Raw genomic sequence first — 17,612 nt, forward strand, 5'->3', positions numbered from 1 at the left:
TTTCATAATAACATCTAAGACTCAAGCAAAATAATACTTCTGACACTAAGTGCAGAGGTAGTTTAGCTTCTCAAATGATTGCAGGACTGTTTCCCATCACCTCATAATAGAACAATACAGTTTCTTTAAAGTTCACATTCTAAAAACAAACAAGGTTCGTTTTTATGTATTGAACCTTTCCCTTATTCCTTTTTTTTTTTTTTTTAGGATTTCTAAAAAAAATGGTGGAAGAAATAACCATGAAAATTCCAGGCCTACTGGTAAAAACTTGGTAAAACTCTGAAAAATGGACAGAGGGATTCCAGAATAAAAATCCTTACTGCAAGTTCCACAAACAATATGTACATATGCTTTGACATCTAGATATCTCTTTTGTCTGAAGAAATTCTGTTAAATGAATTGTGTGATCGAGAGACCTAGGAAGTAATTGCTGTCCTAAAAACTTGCACTAAGAAGCTATAATCCACTTGATATTAGCAATTACAATCTAATCATTTCAGTACAAATTTATATACATGATATTACAATATTTTACTAAAAAGTCCTTCTGTCCCTCCTGTTTCAGTTTCTGAACTATATATTCCCTTAGCTTCTGAGGCAGAAGTCAATAGAAATTGCACATGAAGAACTAGGACATCATACTGGCCTCTAAGGAGTTTGGATGCCCCAGGCAACCTGGAAATCATCCATCCTTCCTTGTTTTCATTCTTACACAGCAGATATACTAAATGTTACACAGCTTTTAATATGCTGGTTCACACACATCTCTAAAGAATATGGATATAATTGGCAATTACTTAAGAAAAACAGGAAACAAAAATACACCCAAACTCATAAAAAATCATGACAAAAACCTCAAATATTTGTTTTACTTTCTAAACCTGCGCCTCAAGCAGAATTGTGTCAGATGCCAAGCAGCATGGGACAAAAAACACAAATTCTTTATTTTAAGATCACGTTTCATAAAAAGATTGCCTTTCGCTTGCATCTCAGTGAAGGACAAGGTGGACCTATGAGCAACAAGAGGTCTCTTCTCATTATTATATCTCTCATGATGTAACCTCCTGTGACCTGATTTAGCAGCCTGAATGCTTCACTTAATGCTTATTTACTTGGCATAGTGCCATAGAGAAATACCTAAACTTGTATTTGAAGGAGTTGACTTGTGTATTAGAAGCTATGTTAGAATAAGCACAGTGGGTCATATCAAATGTTCATTTAGGACACTAGCCTCTTTCCAGTGGTGGCCAGAAGCATAAGCCCAGGAAACAGCACAGGTACAGAACTATTTCATCTCCAGAATAGACTCTCACCCATAAATGACCTGGGGACTTTCAAGCCAGTGTGGCATCTTTGCCTTCCACAGCCCTCTGTAGACTTTTCTCCCAGGAGTTTGTGCAGCTGCTTTTCAAGTTAGCACAAAACCGACAACCTAGGGATATTGTGATATGCAGAGCACTGTGATAATTATCATTCCTTCATGTAGACATAAGTAAATTATCCTATGAGCACATACACACAGAGACCTAATGTAGGAGGTAGTTGGATATGAAATTTCTATGCACTCAAATGACTGTTAGCATACGCAGTTTTCTGAAAGGAAATGTTTATATATGTCATTATGAAAGACAAAACAAAGGGACAAGGAGGACAAGGAACTCTGGTCTGCAAGAGGAAGACAAGTTCAGATCTTTAAAGGTGGGTTTATCTGTTTTGTTCAAAGAGTCATGACTATGGTCACAAACATATTTCACTATTTCCACATTCCAAGGCTGAAGTATAGCAACATCGAATTAGAACCAAAGAAATTAAAAATGGTTTCATTTAAATGTAATTATATCATTAAATGTAATTTTTGTATTACACAAAAGGTTAATATCATAGCAACTTATTAAAAGAATTTCTGTGAACCTCATCAAGAAAGTTAATAATTTAGATACCATATGAAGTACAAGAAAAATCTCTGTGATACATTTGTCTGTATAAAACAGCAGTTTTCAAGGTTATTCCTTTCATATGTCTTAATAGAGGTGAACGCTGCTAAACGGAAAACTAAATATACTTTGAGATTTATTATTTCAGTAATTGCATTTCAGGTGCTAATTAAAAGCAAAGCTAAGAAGAATATTTCAGAAGGGGATTAAAAAATCAACTTTTTCTGAATACACACGTACACATGATATATACACCTACAATACCACTAGACAGAGATTCCCTGTCCAGATGATGTACATGCAGACCTCCCACAAGGGAGCTATTTTTGACCAGAAATGCTGCCTTTCCCCTATCCGGTGAGATTGCAGAACACCAATCAATTCACTACATAGTGCAATATTCTGGATGGGGCAAAGAAGCACTAAAGAGGCAGAAAAGCTAAAGGGGATTCTTGATTTTGGCTCATGCAAAGTACATAAGTTAAAATGCAGAGATTGCTGTCTAAGATTTAGAAGGGGCCTTGGAAGCCAGTTCTAGAAGTGTGAAATACTTCCAGATTTGTACAGAAAGAGATTGGAATGATCAGGAAACAGAATGAAGGCACTTGCAAAAAGAGAAGGTGGAACATCTGGCTATCAGGGGAAAAAGAAATAAGAGGAAACTCAAGGAAAAAGGTCATAGGACTCTTCTGTAGTTCTATAGGAAGCTTAAATCACATTCTCTAGACAGACGTGATTCACGTATTTTATTAATCTCTTGAGTGGAGGGAGAAGAACTAGTGTAGTGGCTTGCATAAGTTTCCTCAGTTAGTAAGCAGTGGTATCCATTTACCACCATGATGTATTTTGAAAGTGTACCTGAAACTCCTATTTTTCTCTCAAAAGGCGTTTAGCATTGTTTCAAATGTTCAACAAGACTATGAGAAAAAAAATATAAGGATATGGAGATTCCAGGAATCACATTGATGTAGAATCTTATTTAGAGGAACATTTTAATTTAAATCTCCTTCACAATCATTCCCTACATTGTGGCAACAAACTGTATACCTTTTCATCTCCTCCCCCTTTTCTTTCCTTGTTGTTGGTTGTAATCACCTCCAGGACAAATGGAGTTATTATAGCAGGCTTTTCATCCTTACTGGTATTATGTTTATATTTTAAAGAAATGGTTTTGAACTAGGAGTAGTAATGGATGAAAGAGCAAAGTTAAATACAGGGAGAAAATAACCAGGTAGCAGAGAAGAAAGTCAAATGGGAGGGTAAAGATGACCTTATTGGTGCAAAAAGTATTATGGATTATTTTTCACTCCTTCTTACCACAGATTCAAAAAATTAATGTTTTTAATTTTCTTTTATCTGTTTAGTCTTTTAGTGCCTATATAAGCATAGGGAATATTGCAAATCTAAATGGGATATCTTGGGTTTTTTTAAAAAAAAAAAAAACAAAACAAACAAAACAACTCTTTTTTTCATTATCCTAATGGAAAAATAATCTATTATCCATTTCCTGTGTCCTGTCCTTGGGAGACTAGTTCTTAATGCAGATGTAAAATTGCCTTTGGTTGAAATACCAACAGAAACAAGAATGTAAAGGTACGAATTATCAAGGCCAAGAACAAACCTTGGGTACCAAAACAGTGCAGTAGAAGATGTTGCTGGAAATCCTCATTTTAATTTCTCTCGATCTTTGCCATATTTTAGAAACACATATTAAATTCTCTTCCAGTTTTACACCTGTGTAGTCACTCTGAAGGCAACAAGGCCAGGCAGGAAGAGGGAAATTATCTGACATACAACTGAAGTCAATAGCAGTCTTCATATAGGTGCAGAAAACTAGATCAAAGAAAATTCTCTCCCAACCTCCCTCATCCTCCATGGTGCACCTTCACAATAGATTCGGGGCCCTGGAACTTTTGAATGAAGACATGGAGGAAGAGAATGAGACAAACAATGAGGAAGACCAAGGACCACCAAGGCCAGGTCACTCTAGAAAAGGTATTAAAACCAGCTCTGAAAGGAACTCCAGAAGAGTCATTGTAGTGGGGGACTCCATTCTGAAGGGTGTCGAAGGCCCCATATGCAGACCAGACCCGCATCATAGGGAAGGCTGCTGCCTCCCTGGGGCCCACGTCAAGGACCTCACAGGAAGACTCCCCTCTCTAGTCAAACCCAAGGACTATTACCCTATTCTGGTTTTTCAGGTAGGTAGCGACGACATTAGCAGGAGAAGTATTAAATCAATGAAGAGAGATTTCAGGGCCTTGGGGAAACTGATCAAGGGGTCGGGGGCACAGGTTGTGTTCTCCTCCATCCCTCCAGTTGGGGAGATGGATGAGGATGAACTCCAAAGAATACAGCAGATGAATTCGTGGCTTCAAGACTGGTGTCACCGTCAGGGCTTTGGTTTTTTCGATCATGGGTTGGTATACAGGGCACCAGACCTCTGGGCGTTAGATGGGATGCACTTGTCCCAGAAGGGGAAGAGGATCTTGGGGCAGGAGTTATCTGGGCTCATTGACAGAGCTTTAAACTAAATTTGAAGGGGGAAGGGGGCAAAACACCAGCCCATGTGAAGTGCATGTATACCAATGCACACAGCATGGGTAACAAACAGGAGGAGCTTGAAGCCGTGATGAAACAGGAAAATTATGATGTTGTGGCTATCACAGAAACATGGTGGGATGCCTCCCATGACTGGAGAGCACCAGTTGATGGCTACAAGCTCTTTAGAAGGGATAGACAAGGTAGGAGAGGCAGTGGGGTAGCACTGTATGTTAGGGACTGTTATGATTGCCTTGAATACAAGTGCAGTGAAGACAGGGTGGAGTGTCTTTGTGTTAGAATCAGGGGGAAGGCCAACAGGGCAGATGTTGTAGTAGGAGTCTACTATAGGCCACCCACCCAGGACAGAGAGGTGGATGAAATATTCTATAGGCACTTGGGTGAAATCTCACGATCGCTTGCCCTTGTTCTTGTGGGGGACTTCAACTTCCCAGACATCTGCTGGAAATACAACACAGCAGAGTGGGACCAGTCCCGAAGATTCCTGGAATGTGTGGGGGACAACTTCCTAACACAGCTGGTGAGAGAACCAACCAGAGAAGGTGCCCTGCTAGATCTCCTCCTTGTGAACAGAGAAGGACTGGTGGATGATGTGGTGGTTGGAGGACGACTAGGGCACAGCGATCATGAAATAATAGAGTTCTCTATTCTTAGAGAGGCCAGGAAAGGGCTAAGCAGGACTGACATCGTGGAATTCCAAAGGGCTGACTTTGTCTTGTTTAGGCACCAGCTTGACAGGATCCCTTGGGAGATGGTCCTGAAGGGTATAGGGGTCCAGGAAGGCTGGGCACTCTTTAAGAAGGAAGTGTTTATGGCTCAGGAGCAGGCAGTCCCCAGGTGCTGTAAGAGGAGCAGGCGGCAGAGAAGACCAACCTGGCTGAACAGGGAGCTTTGGCTGCAACTCAGGGAGAAAAGGAGAGTTTACGGCCTTTGGAGGAAGGGGCTAGCCACTCACAGTGATTACAAAGATGCTGTGAGGCTGTGCAGGGCGGAAATCAGGAGGTCTAAAGCCCAGCTGGAAATTAATCTGGCTTCAGCAATCAAAAATAACAAGAAATGTCTCTATATGTATGTCAATAGCAAAAGAAAGACCAGGGAGAGTCTCCATCCCCTGCTAGACACAGGAGGAAACTTGGTAGTAAGTGATGAGGGGAAGGCTGAGGTGCTTAATGCCTTCTTTGCCTCAGTCTTTAATAACAAGACTAGTTGTATTGAGGGAATCCAGTCCCCTCAGCCAGATGATAGAGACTGGGAGAACGACCCCCCCGCAATCCAGGAGACAGTCAGTGACCTGCTACATCACATAGACAGACAAAGTCTATGGGACCGGATGGGATACACCCAAGAGTGCTGAAGGAGCTGGCTGGGGTGCTCGCCAAGCCGCTTTCCATCATTTACCAGCAGTCCTGGCTGACCTGGGAAGTCCTGACAGATTGGAAATTGGCCAATGAGACGCCCATCTATAAGAAGGGTCAGAAGGATGATCCAGGAAATTACAGGCCTGTCAGCTTGACTTCGGTACCCAGGAAACTGATGGAGCAGCTCATCCAGAGTACCATCTTACGACACATGCAGGACAACCAGGGGATCAGGCCCAGTCAGCATGGGTTTATGAAAGGCAGGTCCTGCTTGACAAACCTGATCTCCTTCTACGACAGGGCGACCTGCTTATTGGATGAGGGAAAGGCTGTAGATGTAGTTTACCTTGACTTTAGTAAGGCCTTTGACACCATTTCCCACAGCATTCTCCTGGCGAAACTGGCTGCTCGTGGCTTGGATGGGCACACACTTTGCTGGGTAAAAAACTGGCTGGATGGCCGGGCCCAAAGAGTTGTGGTGAACGGAGTTAAATCTAGCTGGCGGCCGGTCACGAGTGGTGTCCCCCAGGCCTCGGTTTTGGGGCCACTCCTGTTCAACATCTTTATTGATGATCTTGACGAAGGGATCGAATGCACCCTCAGTAAGTTTGCAGATAACACCAAGTTGGGTGGGAGTGTTGATCTGCTCGAGGGTAGGGAGGCTCTGCAGAGAGATCTGGACAGGCTGGAGCGATGGGCTAAGGCCAACTGTATGAGCTTCAATAAGGCCAAATGCGGGGTGCTCCACTTGGGTCACAACAACCCCCAGCAGCGCTACAGGCTTGGGGAGGAGTGGCTGGAGAGCTGCCAGTCAGAGAGGGACCTGGGGGTGTTGATTGACAGCTGGCTGAACATGAGCCAGCAGTGTGCCCAGGTGGCCAAGAAGGCCAATGGCATCCTGGCCTGTATCAGCAATAGCGTGGCCAGCAGGGACAGGGAAGTGATCTTACCCCTGTACTCGGCACAGGTGAGGCTCCACCTCGAATACTGTGTTCAGTTTTGGGCCCCTCACTAGTAAAAGGACATTGAATTACTCGAGCGTGTCCAAAGAAGGGCAACGAAGCTGGTGAAGGGTCTGGAGCACATGTCGTACGAGGAGCGGCTGAGGGAACTGGGGCTGTTTAGTCTGGAGAAGAGGAGGCTGAGGGGAGACCTCATCGCCCTCTACAACTACCTGAAAGGAGGTTGCAGAGAGCTGGGGATGAGCCTCTTTAACCAAGTAACAAGTGATAGGAGAAGAGGTAATGGCCTCAAGTTGTGCCAGGGATGGTTTAGACTAGATGTCAGGAAGCATTTCTTTACAGAACAGGTTATTAGGCAGTGGAATGGATTGCCCAGGGAGGTGGTGGAGTCCCCATCCCTGGAGGTGTTTAAGAGTAGGGTCGACATAGCGCTTAGGGATATGGTGTAGTTGGAAACTGTCAGTGCTTGGTTAACGGTTGGACTAGATGATCTTCAAGGTCCTTTCCAATCTAGATGATTCTGTGATTCTGTGATTCTGTGGGTTTTTGCTCTGTTTAACATTAGGGATTGGTCCATAATGCTCTTTCAGGGGTAAATGTGCTTTTTAAAAAAAAAGTATCTGTTTTCTTGAGTACCAGGGCAGTCTGAACTGCCAGTCTTTCTACCGGGATTATCAGCAAAAGGAACATCAGGTTTGTATTATGAGGACAGCTCATTCATAATGTGATGATAATCTATTTAAAGAGAAACAGACAACATTCCAGAGAAAGAAGATAGAGCCATGATCCTGCCAAGATGCACGTGCTTGATTTCAGACATATTTACAACAGGGATGGAAGTGGGGAAAAAAAAAATGAGAACTGGGGATGTAGCAGTAAGCTGACTGAAAGAGCTTTTCTAGAGCTGAGTCACTTAATAATCTATATTACATTTTTGTACCCAATCATCGCTGTCAGTTTATTTACCCAGGATTTTTTGGATTCACAGTTAAAGCTCACTCATCATTACAGCTGTCCCACAACTCAGTCTGAATAAAAGGTGCTCTGATGTACTATGAGTGCGGCATCATGGTTTTTGCACTGTAAAATACTTGTCTCAGACTGAAGAAGGGAAGAACAGTAATCTTCAATGAAAAGCAGCAATTTCTTTCTCCCTTTGGCTGCTCACGCCATACAGTATGATGACAGAGGAAATGACAACTGAGTCACCAAAACAACATTATTGGAATTGACAGAGACTGAGACAGTCATATTTGACTCTAAAAGATGCAGTCTAGGTGTACCTGATGGGGCTGGGATTGACAAATATAGGTATCTTCAGGCCCACATCTCGTTACATTCTAATCTAAATTCCAATGAGGTTATTGATTCTGTTGTATAAGAACTCAAGTGAAACTGGGTGGTCTTTATGAAGTGAATTGTTACCTGAACCATGCTATAAAGGACTGCTCATCCCACAAATAATTTTGTATGCAGTCGCTTATGGAATATGTCTATGTCCATTAAAGATGTTGCTGGCTCTCTGGAGATTAAATATGCTACAGTACTAATTCCAGAGATTTATAACTCATGACAATTTTATGGCCTGCCTTAAATAGTTGTCCTCTGTAAAAAAAGGAGCCTGTACTTAGAACAGTGTGAAAGGTATGAGCTTCTTTGCAGAGGTTTTACGCAGCATGTGCCTCAGTGCTTAGCATTGGGTATCAGCTGACAATTCACTCAGACAAATCTCAGAGCCCCCAAGGAGGTGGGCAAAAAAAAAAAAATTAGCAAATGACAACCTTGCCATAACTTATAGAAAGAGGTTTCTTCTGTCCAACTATGTAATGGCAGATCAACAGTGCAGTTCCAAACGACACAGAAAAAGACATCTTAATATTTTCATGCTTCTCTGCATTTTTTCATTTCATTATGATTGTGAAAGTCCTGTTAAAAATGAAATGAGTAAGCTACTAACAAATGGTACTTTCAACAGGTAAAAGTGATTCAGACAGTGTAAGAATGGTGTAAAGCCACAGTTCTTCCCTCAAACACTGCTTATTTTAATGCTTGCTGTTAAATGCATTTTTCCCATGGTATACTGCTGATGGGAGCCTATGCATAGTCACCTTTCTTGGGGAAAGTATTATGGCAGAAAGCTCTATAATGAGGGGAGGGAGGAGGAATGTACCTATTCACACTCTCCCATTTTCGAGCAGAGAATTTTTGTGTCTATGCAGTCAATTTACATTTCCCAGGTACTTATATTTGTACTAGCACTCTCACAGCACATATAGAAACCCAGGGACCATATAATAAAACTAAGGGGGAGGCACTAGCATCCGAACAAAGGTGATCATGAAGAACTAGATTCTGCAGTGTTTTTCCTATTTGATCACAAACAGCAGAGAAACTGAGATGAAAAACAAGCGGGCACAGGTTGGATAGGTTAGGGAAAATAAATGTTTTTAAGCTGAATGAATATACTGGCATTTACAGAAGATCCATTTCAGGATTTTCTTAATAGTAAATAACTTTATAGAAGTATGTTGGCAGGTTCTACAAACCCATGATCAAGGAAACAGCTTTACTAAGTGGCTCTTTCACACATCTCTGAAACTCTAGTTTGAAGTGCAACCTGGCATGATACATATTGCCAGACAGGCAGATCCACAACCCATTCGCATCCAGGAGCAAGGGTCCAGGATAAAACCTGTAACTCTTAACCAGAGTTGGAATTAAACTCTAGATAAAAGAAAGTAGAAAGATGACAGAAGACAAACTCAGTAGCAGAGAGCAGGTTTACAGGTGTTCCTATGGCTTCGTTTCTCTATAGATGCTGACTATTTGCAGAGCACAAAGGTTATAATGAAGCAAAGCAATTGCAGTGCATTACTGTGAAGCAAACCAATTACATTAACTGGAGAGAGGACTTGGCATCAAGCTCATATCTAGCTGAGCTGGAAAACACAGCCACAGAATGGTACAGTAAGTTAACTTTGATTTTGCCCTCTCTGAGTAGAAGTGCCATGATGTGAGTTATTATCCATTGATGTTAATGAGCTTGGAAATATTTGAAAACTGTGTATTGTACATGAGCAACATACTTTTAACCCGGAATGCACAGTGCCTATGGTACCACTGTAAATCAGTTCTTTGATGAAAGATCTGCTGACAATGGTGAAGACAAGGGTTTTACAGAAGCCCTATCTTTTTAACTTCTCATCAGGTAAAACTGTGAATACCTCAAAGTTTTTATTACACTCTTTATGGACTTGTTAGGATGCATAGAGGGCATCCTGAAGACAAGACTGTTGACATCTCTTCCATCTCTACAGACGGTATTAGCTTTCTCTGGGAGCAAACAGCAGATTTTAAAATAAAAAATAGTAAAGCAGGTCAATAAAAAAATGTTGATGCATAGAGAGGTTTAGGAGGCTTTATTTGTTTATTTTTTAATTATTTGATATTACCTATGTTTTGCTCACTTGAACTTCCAAGTCTCTTAAAAAAAGTCAGTGAACCAAGCTACAGATGTCAGATCAGACATGGCAACTTCTTTGCACTTCAGCTACTTCCCACAGGCAATGCCCTTCTAGCAACACAGCATTTTTACTGAAATACTGTCACATGCCACAGGAAGCACGCAGATTTCTCAAAACTGACAGTTTACTAAAGAAGTTTTGTCTTTAACGTAATGAGTCAAATGACATGGAGTCTTATGCACAACTTAACCTGTACTGGGGCTTTACTCGACTCTAGAGCCAATAGGACTGGGGACATCTCCCCTCCTCAGGAAAAAATCTGATATAACCGACATCCACCTTTGCACTTCAGTGACAGATAAAACCAAGCAAGTAGTAGCACTGAGCACAGCCAGGTCCTGCAGCGGTCAACAGAAACATGAGAGTATATCAGCTTCTGGAGCATTATTGTTTGTATGGCTGAGAAAGTGGCATCCTATTTTGAAAGAGCTTTCTTTCACTTGTCAGGTCAATTGTGTCAGCTTTAGAAAGGATCACTCAGAAATAGATATATCTCCAAATTAAATAAGTTCTGAGGACAATTACAAATTTAAAAAAAAAAAATAAAAGGAAAATTTTCCACTAAACTTTCCAGAATTCTTCAGAAGACACAAAGTGATTGCCAGTCTGACTTCTCCTTGAAAATTAAGGACTTTATGGATCCCAAGTACAGATATCTTTGAAAACCTTTCTTTGATGTCCCTTTTCTTTTCTGAAAAGTTGCCTAGGGGCTTTCCAAGCACCCTCTAAAGGTAAATCAGTTTTGTAATGTCAGACAAATGAGTTGTTTTTGTTAATACACAACTGGATTGGCACAAGCCCTTATGCTGATTGTGCACACAGGTGATCAGGCAGATGCAATGTTCTCACCTCCCTTGTAGGGAGGCTGCACTCTCCCTGGGGTTTGGCAGGTGACATGGAGACAGTCCTGTCAGAGCTGCTGTTCTCAGAAACATGCAAGCAGGCACACACACCTGGGGAATGACCAGACACATGGTTTCATTCATGTCTGCATAGGAACTGATGAAAACACACCCACATCTGCTTCTCGAGCATCCCAATCACAGGAGCCTCTTTACTTGGGGGAGATTATATTACAGTTCAGCCTTTGTTCTAGGGAGCACCTTAGGGGTGTAGCTTTGCCGGTAGACAACTGCAAGAAACTGAGAAATTCAGCAAATTGCATGCCATGCACGAAGCTTAGGCATTCAAGGCAAATTCCACAGGGGTTTGAAGTCAACGCACACAATTAAAAATTAACCGTCACTGAATTAAGGCCACCACATTTCTTGGACAACAATGATGCTTTAGGGTTTCACAGACATTTGCTTCTCATTTCTGATCAACTTCCTTGTGGTTTCATGAAGAAAAACCACAATGAAACTTGCAACCAAGTGGCTTGTTTTTCTATACACATTTAAAAAATGCAATAGATGGGTTAATACTAGACACATAGCATTCACCAAAATCACACAGATGTAGAAATGCACAGTAAACCGTAGTTCACAGCACCATGGAAAATCACAACCAAAACAAACTGAGGAGAGTCTTTTTAGGTTATTCCCTATTTGCTCATCCAGCAAAGAAAAACAGCCGCTCCAAGTGACAAGGCAGTTGAAAAGCTTTCAGAGCTACTCAGAATGGCCTATTATCACCTCAGCCACCCTCAGGCACACATATTTGATAGGCAAAAAGGAAAAAAACCTGCTCCTGATGCCCAGGGCAAAAACATTTTTTTGAAAAAAAAAAAAAAAAGATAAACAAGTTGTGGCGTATAAAATCTGCAGACATTTTGACTATACTGATTAGGGTAGGAAAATAAGATATGACAGAAACAGAAAACAATCTGCAACATCATCCTCAAGAAGAAGAGGAGGTCTTTAACAAGGGTCCTGTGAGCCAGGTGTCTCAAGGTGTTCCCCTGAGGTGATGCAGAGACCCTTTGAGATGACACCTTCGTGAAAATAAGAAAATAACACTGCAGCTGTTTGGTGCAGCCCCTGCTCTGGGCAAGCTGTGAGAAAGTTTTCTGCAGAGTGAAGAAGCAAATATATTTTAGCAATGGAGGTGATGCCCGGGGACTTGACAGGAACTCCCCAAGAGATGTCAAGTCCCCAGTGACAAAGTGTCAATTTGCCGCTCTTCTAAGCAGCAGTGGTCTTCCTCCATGAGCACTTCTTTCCAAAAAGCAGCACAGACAGTAAAAAGTGGTTCAGCTATGAGATATTCCATGAAGAATCACAGTACAATGGCTTACTTTTAAAATTCACCTCTCCCATCTATTCTAGCTGAAATAACCCATGCACTGCATATGGACTGAGGACAGAAGTACATTGCAGGATGCAGAGATATCTGAGTCACTGTTAAATGAACTAGCTTACGAACCAGAAGTGGTTTGCCCTCAGCAGCATATTAATTTATCCTGCTGATGTACCTAATGATATAATCAGATCAACAAGATTCAGTCCTTGTAATCTGCAATGGAATCAAGTGTCTGAAAAAACACTCAGAGCAATAAAAACCCACCACACTACCTAACTTTTGAATTTATCTAATCATGTCAGCTGTCTTTGGAAGGAGGTAACATGTATTTGGTCCAGACAACAAAAGAAAGCTTGATGACTAATATTCAATAGGTGGATTGGATGAAGTGCTTATACTCTAAATCTTTGCCTACCAAAATCCTAGATTAACATCCTTGAACAGAGATGGCCAAATAGGACACATATCCAACTCCTGTCCTGTTGAAATTTTCAGCCTGTTGAATTAATATGAACCATCACCAATCACAACCTGTGATAATGTGCTGAGCTGAGAAACAGAGTGGCACATAAGCTAACATGCCCACTGTTTAGACTTTCCTGCTCCTGGTAGCTTCTTGAAGACATGGTGTAGGCAGCCGTTGACAGTAATCGCACTATGAGTTATGGTTAAATCTACCACCAAACATGAACCAGGACTCTAATTTGGGTGATCAAATTAAACACAGATGTGTGAATCTTGAAACTATGCTCAGTTCCAAGCAGGGAGGCAGGGAATAGATCTCCCTAGGGAGATGGGGGTAGATCAAGTATCTTATTCTTCAGCTGTTCAATTCATTTTCCACAGCACAATCCAAAAAAAGTATACTGCTTCATGGGTTCAGCTAGCTGATTGACAGGTTTCTGAAGGATGCTCCATTGTGCAGACATACTCTTGATCACAATAGAGACAATAAGCAAGGAAGAATACCTGGTTATACTTGAAAGCCTCACAGTGTTTTGGATTTTTACTAGATTTGAGAAACAGAAAAAAAGCCAGAATACCTGCAAAATAAATTTTCAAACAAAGCATACGTAGAACATACAAACAACCAAACAAAATCCGTTTATTGAAATGATACCAGGCTAAGATATTCGATTCAGTATTACAGGTGCTCAAAACCCAGAGTTACTGTCCCCAAGCACTTTCCTGTATTTCCTCTTTGTTTTCATCTAGGGTGAGAATGTTTCATTTTCAACCCTGCACTATGCATGTTTAAACTACACCTGTGGAATAATATATGTACTCTACTTCCTATGCTTATACTGTCTTCCCAACTGGATTGCATTTCCCATGAGGTGCTGGCTATGGGGCCTCTATGATGTATTTCAGCAGAAGGGGCTTCAGAAAAGATGCAGTCTGGTTGAATGATGAAAAAGGAACAGAAAAGAGTATGTCGTGATGGCTGATCTGCCAAGATCTCTGTCAAACACCTTAATAAAAAGATGATAACCACTTGCAGTCATCTCTGACTTCAAAGGATTGGATGATGATTACCCCTGGAAGAAAAATTGACCTGAAAACATACGTACTTACATATACCGACAAATATCACCAGACACCCTGAAATAGGATAAAAATTAATCAGTGAGATGACTGCTGCAAGAAATTCTCAAGAGTTTGAGAATTATGTCTTAAAATAAAAGCTGGCACTCAAAACAAAATACCAGCTCTGACAATGTACCAGCTGCCCACACAGATGATTCGGTCAACACAGGAGGACTATGGCTTCAGTGTGCTTGTGGCCACCTTCAGGTCATAACCAAAATCTCTTTGAGAAGGAAAACCTGAGTGGGGCAGACTAACCTCCTGCAAGTAGAGTGAAGCCCACAGAATTTGGAGAGTGCAGAACGGATCCCAGAATTAACAGAAATTCTCATGGTTGACAGTTATTGGGAGGAAGTGGTTGATTAATTAACCAGACAAAAAAGAAGTGAAATGAGTTAAAACACTTTATTGAATGTCTACCTACAATATTTACTCTGCTTATTACTCCCATTTATTTAGAAACTGGTCCAAAAATATATGGCTGAGGACCAAAATGCAGCTATATCCTATTTTGCCAATGTTTTCACTTGTTGTTTAATACACCAATATATTCTTCTAATCCATTGCTTGGTCTAAATTTCCTTACAATTTAAAAAATCCTGTGACACCTGGGGTATGGTAATCATGATGGGATGCTCTCAGGCAAAAGGGGATTAATTGTAATTGTTGACTTTTCTGAGCACACTTAAAGTAGCAGCCACATGCTGCCTTATTCCATGAATCCAGGAGATTGTTTGAGCAGGCAGTGTTATATTACTCCGGGGTGGGAATGAAATCATGTGGGAGCAGCAAGCACAGCTCATGGAGAAAAATTACCATTTTATATTTATTACTTTGGCTGGCTTAAGTGCCACAGGAATAGACACTCTAATGCATTTGAGTGCAATTCCCCAACAATTTGACTCTGTTGCTTTGTAAACTATTTTTAGGGAAAGTCTCAGAAGGCTGTTAAAGGCACAAGCCATCTGATTTTCAAAGGTTATTTTGGTAGTTTATCAAAAGAATATAAATAACATGATACATCTCTCCAGATTAGACTGATACTTTGAATTCAGCTACAAGATCAGAACTTTAGGAGAAAAATGCCCGATTTTTAACTTGCACATCATTTTTGTTCCATAAACTTGAGTACACTTCTTCAGCAGGCTTGTCATCATTTTGGCTTTCCATTGGTGACTGTACATTGTGGATTCTTCATGCTTTTAAAACAAGTTATTATTCTAAGGAAGGTACAGGCTTGAACATACATAACTGCATAATTACACTGTTCACAAGTTAATGGCAAAAGAACATAAAGAAGTTCTCTTTTAGAGGAGATGCACGTTAAGGAAAAAGTAGACACGCATAAGTTTGTGTCTCTAAAAGGATATCTAATCAAAACTACATTCTTTTCACAGAACAGTAAGGTGATTTCAGGTTCACTTCCCTACCTTATGCCTTCATGCAACCATAGAACATAGCCACTTGTCAACATCCAGTTCTCCTTCATCTTGCACACTGGAAATCTGGGTTTCCAGCATAAAAATGTACCTTTCAGCTGATAGGACCATACTACAGTTTAAATTTTGTTTGGCCTTCCAACACAGGACAATTAGTACCTTGAGGAAGTATATGCATTCTTCCTGTGTATGCAGTAATAGCCATTTACTGAATGAAACAGATGCTAAGACTGAAAACTCACCCTGTTTATTGATTTATGACATTACAGTAATAGCTCAGAGGTGCTTCCTGGTTATTTTAATAGTCTTTTCTATCTTAGTCGCTGAATCTTGAGCTGGATACATTCCAAGGCAGAGTCAGAGGATGCTCTGAGTCTGAAACCTCTGAACAAGGTCTCTTTTCCTAGGTAACATTTCAGTGAATACCAACAAGCATCTTCCAACCCACCCAGCTGGATTCCAAAACAACTGCTATGCTATACTTTATAAAATATTTATAGTGCTTCTTAAAGGACACAACAAGCTTTCATAACAGCTCAAAATAATTTCTGTGAGGAGCTCACATACTATCCCCTGGAATTGCCCAGGGTATCCTCTGTTTGTCTTGTGATGCTGCAGGAAGCATAGGTGTGGGAGGAGTCTATACTTTTTTTTTTTTTTTTTTTTTTTTGCCATTGCACTATTTATACTAACACTAGAAGAGAAAATGAGAAAAGCATTGACATCTAGCTGTTGTCATCCCAGGAAATTCTAACCCACAGCATTGACTCTAATCCAGAGTGCAACATTGCTAATTGTTGCACACTAATTCATCACAAACCAGCAGTTTCAAGCTCTGTTTCGGTTATGAAAGCTGGATGCAACAAGCAGCCAGCCCACCAGGTTCATCAGATGAGGGCAGCCACACCAAATTGGCAAGGTCATTGAGCCTTTCAACGTCTGATGGAAACTGTATGATTGCTGTCGGACTGCAGAGGCGTTAGGACTGCAGGTGCCTTACCTAAAACAAGACTTTAAGACAGCTGTTCCCTCTCCTACCTCTCAGATAAATCTGTAAATTGATACAGGGATTAGAAAAAGGTAAGCAATTTCTCCTCCAGTTGCACACAGCACTGTCTGTGCTTGAATAATGGTGCTGGAGCTGTTGCATGGCAGTCAGTTGGCAGTGAATCACACCAAGCAAATCAGTGACTTTGGTGAGTTACATTGATTTAAGTTAACTGTAGCTGTAATGCACCAAATTACACAACAAAAATCAGAAAACACATTATTCTAGTATTTTTGTTATTGCAGTCAGATCTTCCCCTGTTTTGTGAGATCTAGTGACCACTTTTTTTTTTTCAGTTTTTGCACATAAAGATACATGTAAACTATCCTATAACAAGATTAAACTATGCGTTAAATGCTCTCCAAGGAACACTGCACAGATCACTCGACAATCTGCCTCTGCTTTACAGCAGACCAAATCCTTCTCCCACTGCTTTTATTCATTGTCCCATTTTCTGTAATTGGATTACTCCTCAAGGAATGGAGAGCAGGTCTTTGCTCCAGCTCTCAAGTCTAAAAAGTAGTGTCTTCATCACTAGTGTCCTCAAAACTGCATGGATTTAGCAACAGTAGGAAAGAAAAGGATCTTCCAGATCTTGTTCTCCATTCCAGTGAGAGCTACCGTTATATGGCAACAATTCCAACACTTGTATCATCGACTCTTTTTTAAATGATATGATATATACTTGACCGTAAGGGAGAGGAACAGTAAATAATTGAAAAGTAATTCAAGAAAATACAACTGATTCTCACGGAAAAAAAAAAAAAAAAAAAGACAAGCAGTACACATCAAAGCAGTAATGCCAATCCCCCCTGAAACTCAGCTCCAGAAAACTGTTCAAAACAGAAGTCAGAAATAGCTCAGATGAGTCAGAGAAGTATTCTCTTTCTTTCTTTCTCCCCCAGCCCCAGCCATATTCAGGTAAACATGAAGCCACATCATGGAAACAACAACTTG

This window comes from Strix uralensis, chromosome 3 (genome assembly GCF_047716275.1).
Source record: "Strix uralensis isolate ZFMK-TIS-50842 chromosome 3, bStrUra1, whole genome shotgun sequence".
Lineage (NCBI taxonomy): Eukaryota > Metazoa > Chordata > Aves > Strigiformes > Strigidae > Strix > Strix uralensis.